The sequence below is a fragment of the Manis javanica genome, chromosome 13, assembly GCF_040802235.1.
Source record: "Manis javanica isolate MJ-LG chromosome 13, MJ_LKY, whole genome shotgun sequence".
In the NCBI taxonomy this organism is placed as follows: Eukaryota; Metazoa; Chordata; class Mammalia; order Pholidota; family Manidae; genus Manis; species Manis javanica.
The window spans coordinates 97804096-97814994 of NC_133168.1; positions in this window are offsets into that span (position 1 = coordinate 97804096).

A 10899-nucleotide genomic window follows, 5' to 3' on the forward strand; every position below is an offset into this window, starting at 1 on the left:
TAGAGCACCCCGCTCTTCCTGAGCACCTTATGAGCAAGGACGGAGAATGGAGGGCAACCTGGCATACACAGGTCGGGACCACCCTGGGTCAGAGGGTTTGAGGGCCGGGGTGGGTCGGGGGGCACAAGATGACTGCCTGTGGGGCAGAGCTATGAGAGGAAAGAGCAGGGTGGGGGCAGTCCTCTGACTGACTGCATCCCACCTGCACAGGGGTGACCCCCAGGGACAACATCCACATCACACTGCCCTCAGGGAGGCTATTTCTTTATTTTTATTATTAAAGTTAAATATATCTTCTGAAAAAACAGTGGGGGGGGCAGCAAGGGCCAGGGCCTCACCTCCTCCGGTGGCCAGCTGCCCCTATGGCCAGCAGGCCTCCCCTGAAGGGAGGGGCCGGGGCTGTGTCCATACACTTGGCACCCAGAGGATCTGCCGACCGCAGCGGAGGATGGGACAGGCTCCTGACGTCCCTGCCCCTGGAGCAGCAGCTGCCGGCATCGATGCTGCTGGCAGCCTCGGCCACATGGCTTCTCTCTGGGTTCCGATGATGGTCTGTCCCCAGAGCCCTGTGCCTTTCTCCTGAGCAGTAAGCTCTGTGCAATCCTTGCCCCTTCAGAGCCCTCTTGCTTTTAGGAAGTTTTTGAGACTGCCCGCCCAGAGCAGCCGGAGATGAATCCCTGTTCTCCACAAGCAGTGGGAATCTCCATCTCTCCAGGTATTCCAGCCCCGCTAATCACCAGAGCACCATGCAATGTAGGTTTGTGCTCCGAACAGATCTCCAGAGCTGGGTGTTCAGCAGTGCCAGGCGTCCACTCCGTCCCTGGTCTGTGTCTCTTCCTCCCGCCGATGCGCTGCGGTGGGGGAAGGGCTCGAGTCCCGCCGGGTCACAGCTCTGGTACCTTACCCTGTTCCGCGAGGTCTGCTCTTTTCTCTAGGTGTGTGCAGTCTGCGTAGCCTTCTTTCCTTTTATTCTTTCAGGCTGAGTTGTGTGAATTATATTTTCATATTATATGTGGTTTTGGGAGGAGGTCTCTGTGTAACCTCTCACCCTGCCGTCTTTAATCCCCAGGGAGGCTGTTTCTCAGGGATGAGGGGTGGAAGTTGCACAGGGTCGCCCCTGGGAGCATTCCCTGGGAACCTGTGGCCGCCGGCCACCCCTGCATCCTCAGATGCCTCCTCTGGCCACCCAGGGGGTGGTGGTTCCGTGCAGCACTGCGCCGTGTCTGTGTCCATCCCAGGAATGTCCAGGCCTGGTGGGGACGGCCCCACCTTTTCCTGGAACCGTGTGGCTACAACTCGGTGGCTGATGGCACCCAGGCACTGGTGGTGTTGACAACACGGGAGGCCACGTGCCCAAATGGTGACACCGTCCGCGTGGTGGGGCAGCTCGCCTCTGTCCAGCGGGCCACGATCAGAGGGGACGACCCAGCAGGAAGGAGGCCAGATTGGCTGCAGCTCCGTACGGGTCCTTGGGGTGCAGCGGCAGCCTGGGGAGCTGCCCGGGTCTGCCGACCGACGGAGGAGGTGCCAGAGCACCTGCCGCAGCAGAGGCTGAGGATGAGCAGGGGCAGGAAGAGGAGCAGGAAGCAGGCTAGGGCCTGGGAGTGCCGGGTGCCGCCTGCCCGAAGGGGGAGCTCTCGTCCGCACGCAGCCAGGGCACCACCAGGGCTGCGGGCCCGAGGACGGCAGCTGCAGGGCCACACAGGTGCACAGAAGAGGCAGGTTATCCCGGGTTCCCCCCGTTATCCTGCTTCCACCCCGTCCCCACTGCCCTCTAGGCCCCTGGTCCTGCACGGAGGGTCCTGTCAATCACAAGCACCCGGAGCGTCCCTGTCACGGGAAGTCTCCTGAGCGTCACCTAGTCACAGAGGAGGAGGCTGGGTCCCAGAGGGGGAGGGGAACCATCCTTCAGTCTGGCAGGACTGGTCGGCCGTGGAGCTGGGGCCCCAGCCCCATTGATCTTTAGGACGCCCCCACACCCCATGTGTCCCGAAGCTTCCCTGAGGCTGTGGAGCAGCCCACCCCCTGCCGATCGCCCCCGCCCAGAATACTCACCTGGCCCTGGCCAGGAAGTTTAAATGTTGTGGCGCCTGAAGAGCTGCGACAGCCCCTTTCTGCCGGCCCTCTGGCCCTCTGGCTCCAGCTGGCAGGACAGGATGTAGCTGCAGGACAGAGGGACACCTGTGAGCCCCTGGAGGCACACGTCAGGGTCCCTTCTCCCAGAGCCTGCGGGCAGCTGCAGCCCACGCCTGACTCCAGCCGGACTCACCTCTGCTGCTCATCCAGGGGCTCCACGGCCTGGAGAAAGGACTGGAAGCGCTCATCGGGCTCCAGGTCGTACTGCCTGGCCACACGCCTTTGAATCCAGATCTCGTCTAGGATGGAGATGACCTGGGGCAGAGGAAGGACAGGATGCAGACGAGGAGGGGGGTGAGGAGTGGGGGCACTGGGATGGTCCCGGATCTTTGCTCACACGGGGACCCGCCTTCCCTCCAGTGCCATCCAGGCCTGCCTGTTCCCACTGTTGATTCTCCAGCTCCTCCTCCAGGAAGGCGGCCTTGATGCTGCCCCCACCCCCCAGCTGACAACGCCTTCAGTGTCCTCAGCTCTGGGTGGCTTAACTCTCTCAAGACACGTTAGACCCAGGGGATGGGGTGGACAAGGTCCCACCCAGGGCTTCTTGACTCTGTCCCTCACCTTTCATGGCTGGGCACTCAACTCTTATTTTATACCATCACCCTGCAAGGCAGCAAGGCAGCCAAAGTGCATCGGAAGCAGCCCCCTGAGCCCAGAACGATGCTGGAACGTCCCCACCGTTTCTCAAGGTGGAGGACCTCCAGGGCCCTCCATGGGGCGGCCTGCCCAGAAACAGCACCCGGACCTGGCCCGGGATCGGGGCTACCGAGAGGCGGGGAATGGACTGGGGAGCTGAGGCCAAGCTTCCCACGCAACTCTCCGTGATGGCAGACAGGGAGACGGGGCCTCAGGCGGGCAGGCACTGCCAGCCCCCTGATGTGCTTCCTGCCCTGAAGGAGCAACACGCCTCCCCCTGGGCAGGGCCTGAGGCGGAGGACAGTCCTGCCCAGATGCTGCCCCTCTAGCCCTCAGCCCCGCCTTCCCTGGGGCCAGGACCGGGGGGCTTACGTGCGTCCCCTCCTAGAGGTCCAGCTCCTGGTGTGGAGGGGAGACTCTCAGAAGTCGGGGTGGCCAGGTGCTGAGAGGTGTGGGCTCACTGGGGCTCTCTCCTCCCCAAAGCTCACCATCCTGCCCCCCTGTGTCCCGCTGGGCTCACTTACTTCATCATTATGTTCTGGGAGTTGCTCCATGGGCACGTCATCGAGAATATATCCGAGGAAGGGGACCATGCCCTATGCCACGGGGGTGCGGAGGTGATGAGTCCCCGCCTACCTCAGGGGCGCCCACAGAGCTTCTCTTTAACCCCACACCCGCAGCCCCGGCTACCTTGGACCACCCTGTGCTGCCTTCCTCCCCTCCCTTCACCCTGCGCTCCTCTCCCGGTCCCTCCCAGGGCTGGCTTTTGGCCAATCCCAGGACCTATGGTCCCTGCACCTGTCCTCCAACTTCTCCCTGTACGCAGCTGCTATCGCCCTCCTGGTCACCCCAGTGCTGGCAGCTCAGGGCTCTTGGTACCAGGAGCAGGTGCAGGCCCGCCCGCACTGCCCATAACCTGTGCCACACAACTCTCACCTGGTTCTCCTGGTAGTGGGATACCGTGCGACCCCACCGCCATCGCAGCAACAGGTATCTCCCCGCCTGCAAGGTCCAGAACACTCAGGTGCTCGTGCTCCCCTCCCACGCGGCCTCCCACCACCAGGCCTTGGTTGATGGGTGCCTTGCGCGCGTCCCCTGGCACCTATGCTGTCCCCACCTCCAGCAGGCTCTCAGCCTAGAGCGACCCCAGCTCCGGCACACACTCATCCTCTCTTGTGTCCTTGGGCCGCGGCCAGCCGCCATGAGAGGCTCCTCACCTGCACAGTGTGTGGGGAGGTCCCTGCGTCCCAGGGTGCCCTGAGCACCCACTGTCACCTGGCTATCACCACTGCTCCCCTCACACCATAAGGTGGGATGGGCACCAAGCTGAAGCACGTCTTGCGCTCCCTGAACCCTGCTCACCTGGCAGGTCCGCACCCCAGGGTAACGGTCTCAGAGGACCCAGGGAGAGGCCGACCTTGCTCAGCCACGGGCCCCACCCCTGCTGCCGACCCCGCGCCAGCCCCAGTCCTGACCAGGGACCTGTCCTCTGGGTCCTCACAGGATGCCAGGAACCCAGTCAACTGGGGCCAGGGAAGGAGACAGACGAGGCCGTTGGGGGCCTGGGGGACCCTACTTCCCCCATCAGCTCCCCCTTCTCACCCTGCACACCTCAAGTCTGCCCCAAGGCTGGGCCCCCGTACGGCAGAGGACTTGCCCCAAGGACCCCTCCCTTCCAGACCTCTAGCCTCCATTTACCGCGTGGAACCACTGCCGGTCAGCCTTCTTGTCCATCTTTTTAAGTTGTTTAAACATGTAGGCGCTCTTCCTAAGGGGCGGGGAGAGGAGGAGGGGACATGTGGCCAGCAGGTGGGGAGTCTGGGTGCAGACCCGTTTTCCTGGAGACCCCAGATATCAACTAGCCTGCAGGAGGCTTTCCAGCACAGCCCTGAGCCCTGGGGACTCCGTGGCCTGGGGAGGGGGCTGCGTGTTTCCACCCGGGGCCTCCATTCCCAGGTGTCCTGGGGGCGAATCTGCTTTGGGCCAGGTCGCTGTCCTTGGGGCAGAGACCTCCTGCTGCAGAACGCATGCTCGAGATCTCCCGTTGGCTTCACCCCACACCTGACATTGCGGGAAACTGATTCCTCCAGGGGTATCGCTGCCCTAACCCACAGGGGCTTCAAGAGCCCACCACCCCTGTCCCTAGGCTCTGCTGCCACCCAGGAAGTCCCAGCCGACTGAGGGGACACTCCCAGGCCCTAGGGGTATCCGTGTCCCCTCAGGTGCCCTGGTCCCGGGGACAGGACTACCCACCAGGAAACATGTCCCCAGGTGGTTTGAAGACGACCTACAGGAGGGCACTGCAGGGCCAAGAGAATCGCGTGGAGGGATGCAAAATTCAGGAAGGTCTCACAGTCCTGGGAGGGAAGACAGAGCTGAGAGCGTGGCCTGCTTCTCTGCTCTGTCCCCCCATGAACTCCTGTCCTGAAGCCCAGCACACCTGGTACCTGGTGAGCAGCCCTCCTGGGTGGCTCAACCCAAAGAAGGGGCAGGGATGGCTGTCCCCCCCTGGGGCCTGTGAGTCCAGGTCCGCACTCCCCTGGCAGGAGGGCCCAGGGACAGTGCAGGGCAGACCGCAGGCATTCATCATGAGAGTTGGCAAAGGGGGGGAGCAGGTCCCAAGACGCCAGGATGGACCCCGGGGGCCGTCCCATGACTCACCTTGGCCACCCGGATCCAGAACTCCACCACTCGGGCCCTGTCCTGGGCTGTCATGCTCGGGGTCCCGAGGCAGGAGGTGGTGACCAACCTAACCGTGGCTTCAAACTTCTTCATGACCTTATGGATGGTGGGGGCCATGTGCTCAATGCTTGCCTTCCCTGGCTGGTACCTTCTTCCCATCTGTGGCTTGTATGCAACGTAGGCCTCGCATTCATCACGGGTGACCTTGGTGATCAGCTCCTGGAGATGACAAGGGGTGTCATCCAGCTCTGCCCCTGGTGCCGCTGTGCCAGGCAGCCACCGGTCGGAACTGGAGCCCAGGCAGCTGGGGGTGTGCTGTGAGCCTTGTGGCCATCCGGGCTTTGCAGCCCGTCCACTGAGGCACCCAGGACCAGATGCACAGGGCCCCACAGTGGTGGGGAACGGAGGGGCTCTGCTCGCAGGCACCCTCGCTCACCTCCTCCCTGCAGCACAAGGCCGCTCACCCTACCATCCTGGGGTATCTGCCTCCCATTCTGCCACCCCGTGGATGCTGGTACCCAGTCAGGTACAGTTTCCCCCAAAACAATTCCACCCTGGGCCTTTGGTGGTGTCTGTGTCTCCCACGCCATCAGGTCCATGGCAGGGGCCTCTGAAGTGCCGAGGCTGTGGAGGACTGCCAGGCCAATGGCTGGAGGACCTCAGGCCCTGGCAACACCTCCCTGAGCACCCCTCCCCTGCCCTGCCCCTCCCAGCCCGGCCAGGCCCTGCCCACCTTCCCTCCACTCCTCCTCGTTGGTCGGCAAGGAACCCTAAGGGCCAGCCCTACCGTCCCCCTGTGCTCAGTGCAGTCTTGGGCGTGGGGAGGGTCTCTCAGGGCACAGGCTGAGTCCGTGGGGAAGCTGGGACGTGGGCGCACATCATTGGAGTTCACGTCAGGGGAGGGGAGGTCGAGGGCAGCCCGTGACACAGGGAAGGCCCAGCCCCGACCCCGAGAGCCCGCTCCACTCACCGCACAGATCAGGGTCAGCTGCTTGGCCACCAGGTGGGGAGGGAACTGCAGGATGGTGAGTGGTTCCTCCCTAATGGCACAGGGGGTGCTCGCGGCACAGGGGCTGGTGGGCACTGGCCCTGCCTCTGGCTCTGCCGTGCATGGTGCCATTCCGGTAGGTGCTACGTGCCCCGGGCCCGAGGGCTCTCGGGGCTCCAGCTCGGGGCATGAGACCCCTCCTGGGATGTCCCAGGGGCTCACGGCACAGTGTCTGGTGGGGTCCAGGCCCACCTCTGGCTCTGGCAGGCCCGGTGCCACTCCGACAGGTGCTCCGGGCCCCACGCCTGAGGGCTCATGGGGCTCCAGCTTGGGTCCTGGAGCCGGGGCTGAGGCCACTGCTGGGACATCCTCCGGCTCTCCACGGGCTGAAGCAGGTGACACCGGTCGTAGCTCCAGCTCAGGGGTGTCAGGGAGCTCCGGGATGGGCTCTAGCCTTGAGGACGGTCTTCTCTGTGTCTCTGGACCCAGCTGCATCTGCCGTTGTGCTGGAGCAGGACACAGAGGAAGCGTCAACCCGTGCCCGATTCCCCGCGCCTCACTGGGGTGAAGGGAACCCCAGTCCGGGAAGCACACCCTAGACGGTTCCCTGGGTCCAGCCCCTCACCTTTGAGCTCAGCCACCGTGGGCTGCAGGTGCTCCTTCTGGCCCAAGTGGTGGAGGACTTGGCCTTTCAGGGTGATTGAAGGCTGGGTGCAGTGGAGGACGCTGGACACACTCTCGGGCTCCCAGGGAAGGCGCCTAGGAAGGTTGCATAATGATAAAGGGGTCAGTCCACCAAGAGGATATAACCGGGGGGTGGCAGAGTGAGAAGCCTGGTCATTCCAGCCGCTCTGCCCTCCCCTGCCTGCCGAGGCACCTGCCACCCCCCTTCCTGACCCTGCGTGTCTGTCCTGGGTCCCCATCCTCTCCCGTCCTCCGAGTAGGAAGTCCCCAGTCGTCAGCCCGCCCGTGGGAATCCAAAGATGGGTGACCTGCTGGGCTCTGCTGGGCGCCCCCTGCCCCAAGCCCCAAACGCCTCCCCTGCCCATTCTGTGCACACGGGCAGTGCCCCCTCTGGGCCTGGTGAAAACTCACATTCTCACTTCCTCCTCTGGCCGCTTGTCATGCCCTCCATCACATGAGGAGGCTGTGAGGGCATCGCCCATGACGCTCCCCGGCCATGACCTGCGGATGACGCCTGAGGTGACTGCCCGACTCCCCCCGGGACGGGGTCCCAGTATTGTGCCTGCTTCCTTCACGCAGTTATGCTAAGTGTGCCCAAAGGGCCTGCACCAAGTGGGTGCTGCACACCTATTGTTGCTGAAGGAAGTCCCCCCAGAACCTGTCCAGGTACCCCTCTGCTGCCCCCAGAGGCCCCTCATGTGGCCTCAGTGAGGACAAGGACCGGGCCCAGCCACAGGGAATCGTGAGCCTCTGCTGCCAAGGCTGCTTTCCTTGTGCTTTTCCAAACTGAGGCCACTGACGGGTGAAGCCAAAGGCTTTTCATCAGGTACAGAGAAGTAATAGCCCCAAAGTGGCCCAGCTTGGCCGGGAGTCCTTTCTGCAGCACCCAGTGCCTGGGGAGCCCCTCTGAGGCTCCTCCCGTGTTCCCCATGGGCACCCTAACAGGCTGATCACCAGCCACCCTACCCATCAGAGGAACACACCATGGCTCAGACACATGTGGGCACACTGAAGACACACCGCGGGCTGTGGGCAGAGGCCCGACTGTGCCGAGGAGGGGTTGGGTGCTCACCAGGGGAGCCGCTGTCCCGTGGTCGGCTGCTCGGCTTCCTCGGGAGGGAGGGTGACCTCAGGAGTGCTCCGGCTGGTGTTTGGAGCCTGTCCCACTCGTGCCGAGCGCTTTCTCCACTTCCTCCTCACGCGAGTCCGGGGAGCCCTGAGCCTGGGGACCTCAGTCCCAGGGACAGTTGGCTCATGTTCAGGCTGAGGGGGGCAGCAGGGATATAGTCAGTGGGAAACCCAGGTACCACCAGGGTGAGGGAGGTTCGCAGCTCACCGGAGAGCCTCCAGCCCCCTCCAGTGCGAGCAAGGAGAGGCACGGGGTGCCCCCGGGGACAAGGTTGCAGACCCTCTGGAGTGGGCCTGTCGGCCACTCTCGTGGGGCAGCCCTGGGAGGGCCCTGGCAGGTTGCCAGGTTTGGAACGGGGTCCTGGGTGTAGACAGCCTGCCCCGGGTCCTGGGAGATGGAGTAGGTGAATCCATCCACCAGCTGCACGTCGCACCCCAGGGTGGAGCTCTGCAAAGCTGGCGCCTCGTAGCTGCGGAGGAGGCATCCGGGGCTGCTTGGACCTCCCTGCAGGGGGAAGTGTGGGCCCCAAACCGTGCCCCCGAGATCAGGCACACGGGGCCATCTGCCTAGACATCCAGTCCCTGAGGGAAGGAGAGGACACTCCCGGGCTCAGGACTAACATGTGGGTGGAAGTACCGGGTCTGAACACTCACCTCCACGTCCTGAATGCTGAGACCAGAGCTGTGACACTGACTGCCCCGCTAGGGTTCCACCAACTCAGGACGTGCTGCCACCCAGGAACAACAGCTCCCCTCATCCCCAGCGTTCAGTCCCACCCATGTCCCACGCCCAACACACACACACACAGGAAGGGCCGTTGGAAGCTCAGCCCGGGATGGGTCACACTGTGACCTGGCCCTGGAGGGGCCCGCTCTGGGCCGCCCTGTGTTACCTCGGGGCTCCTCGGGAGACACGGACACAGGCGGTGGAGGAGGTCACTGAGCCAGCGCCCACAGCGAGCAGTAGGACTCTCCGTCTCGGCTTCCCTGACTCCCACGCCTTCAGAAGGCTCCGCAAAACAAGACCGCATGTTGCTCTGTTGAGCGCCTCCGGTCAAGTGAGCAGGACTGGGGTCTGCGGCCAGGATCTGGGTTCCGTCCGGGTCACAATTCAGGTTCTACTGGGCGTGTCTTCAGTGACATCACTTCTTCAAGGGTCCATTTCCGGGGCCCCTCCCTGCATTCAGACACACCCACATGCTCCTCTGGGCTGCTGACTGCCTACCCTCCTGGCCCTTGCCATGCATGAGTACACAGATCTCCACCAGAGCCCTCCCCTCTCTCTTTGGCAATGACACCAGGGTCCCAGCTCTGAGGAGACAAGAGCTGAGCTCAGGCCTCTTTTTCTCCCCAGTTCCCTGTCCCTCTGAGGCCACGGTACCCCCCAGGAGCTGCCCAATGTCCCAACCTGCACAGGCAGGGTCACACCAGACCTTCCTCCCTAGGGACGTCCCCAGGAATACATGGATGACCCCTCCATCTCCTGGGGGCTGGTGTCACATGTGTCTGATGCACAGACTCAGAGATGGCAGAATGCCAACCAGGCTTGGCATGGAGCGTGGAACACCACGCAAGTCAGGCCTTGGTTCAGGCCTTGTGATCTTGGGCAGGTCAGTCCCCCGGTAGGCCATTTTCAGGTGTGCACCTTGAAGGGATGGCAATGGGAGGAGTTCCAGGTTGTGTCTCCTAGTGGCATCCACCTACCAAAGGTCCAGGCTGCTCTCAAACTAGGTGCTTTTCAGACCAATCAGTGAATGGGTCAGAGTAGCCCACTGGAAATGAGGTCTGTGCTGCCTCTGGAATCCGAGGTGGTCCACCAGGCTGCTGTGCCCTTTTATGTGTGTGTGTGCCGGGGGCGGGGAGAAGAGACCAGATGCAGCACCTCATTCACCACCTTAGAAGGGAGAGCTTGGCAGGCCCACACGATAGACTTCTAGAACGTTCTCTAAGACAAAAGGCCCCTGAAAAGTAACAGGAGATAAAGAATGACGTTGCATAATGATAAAGGGGTCAGTCCACCAAGAGGATATAACCATTACAAATGTATATGCACCCAATACTGGAGCACCAGCATATGTGAAACAAATACTAACGGAATTAAAGGAGGAAATAAAATGCAATGCATTCATTTTAGGAGACTTCAACACAGCACTCATTCCAAAGGATAGATCCACCAGACAGAAAATAAATAAGGACACAGAGGTGCTGAACAACACCCTAGAACAGATGGACCTAATAGACATCTACAGAACTCTATGTCCAAAAGCAATAGGATACACATTCTTCTCAAGTGCACATGGAACACTCTCCAGAATAGACCACATACTAGGCCACAAAAAGAGCCTCAGTAAATTCCAAAAGATTGAAATTCTACCAACCAACTTTTCAGGCCACAGAGGTATAAAACTAGAAATAAATTGTACAAAGATAACAAAAAGGCTCAGTAACACATGGAGGCTTAACAACATGCTCCTAAATCATCAATGGATCAATGACCAAGTTAAAATAGAGATGAAGCAATATATGGAAACAAATGACAGGAACACAAAGCCCCAGCTGCTGTGGGACGCAGCGAAAGCAGTCTCAAGAGGAAAGTATATAGCAATCCAGGCATATTTAAAGAAGGAAGAACAATCCCAAATGAA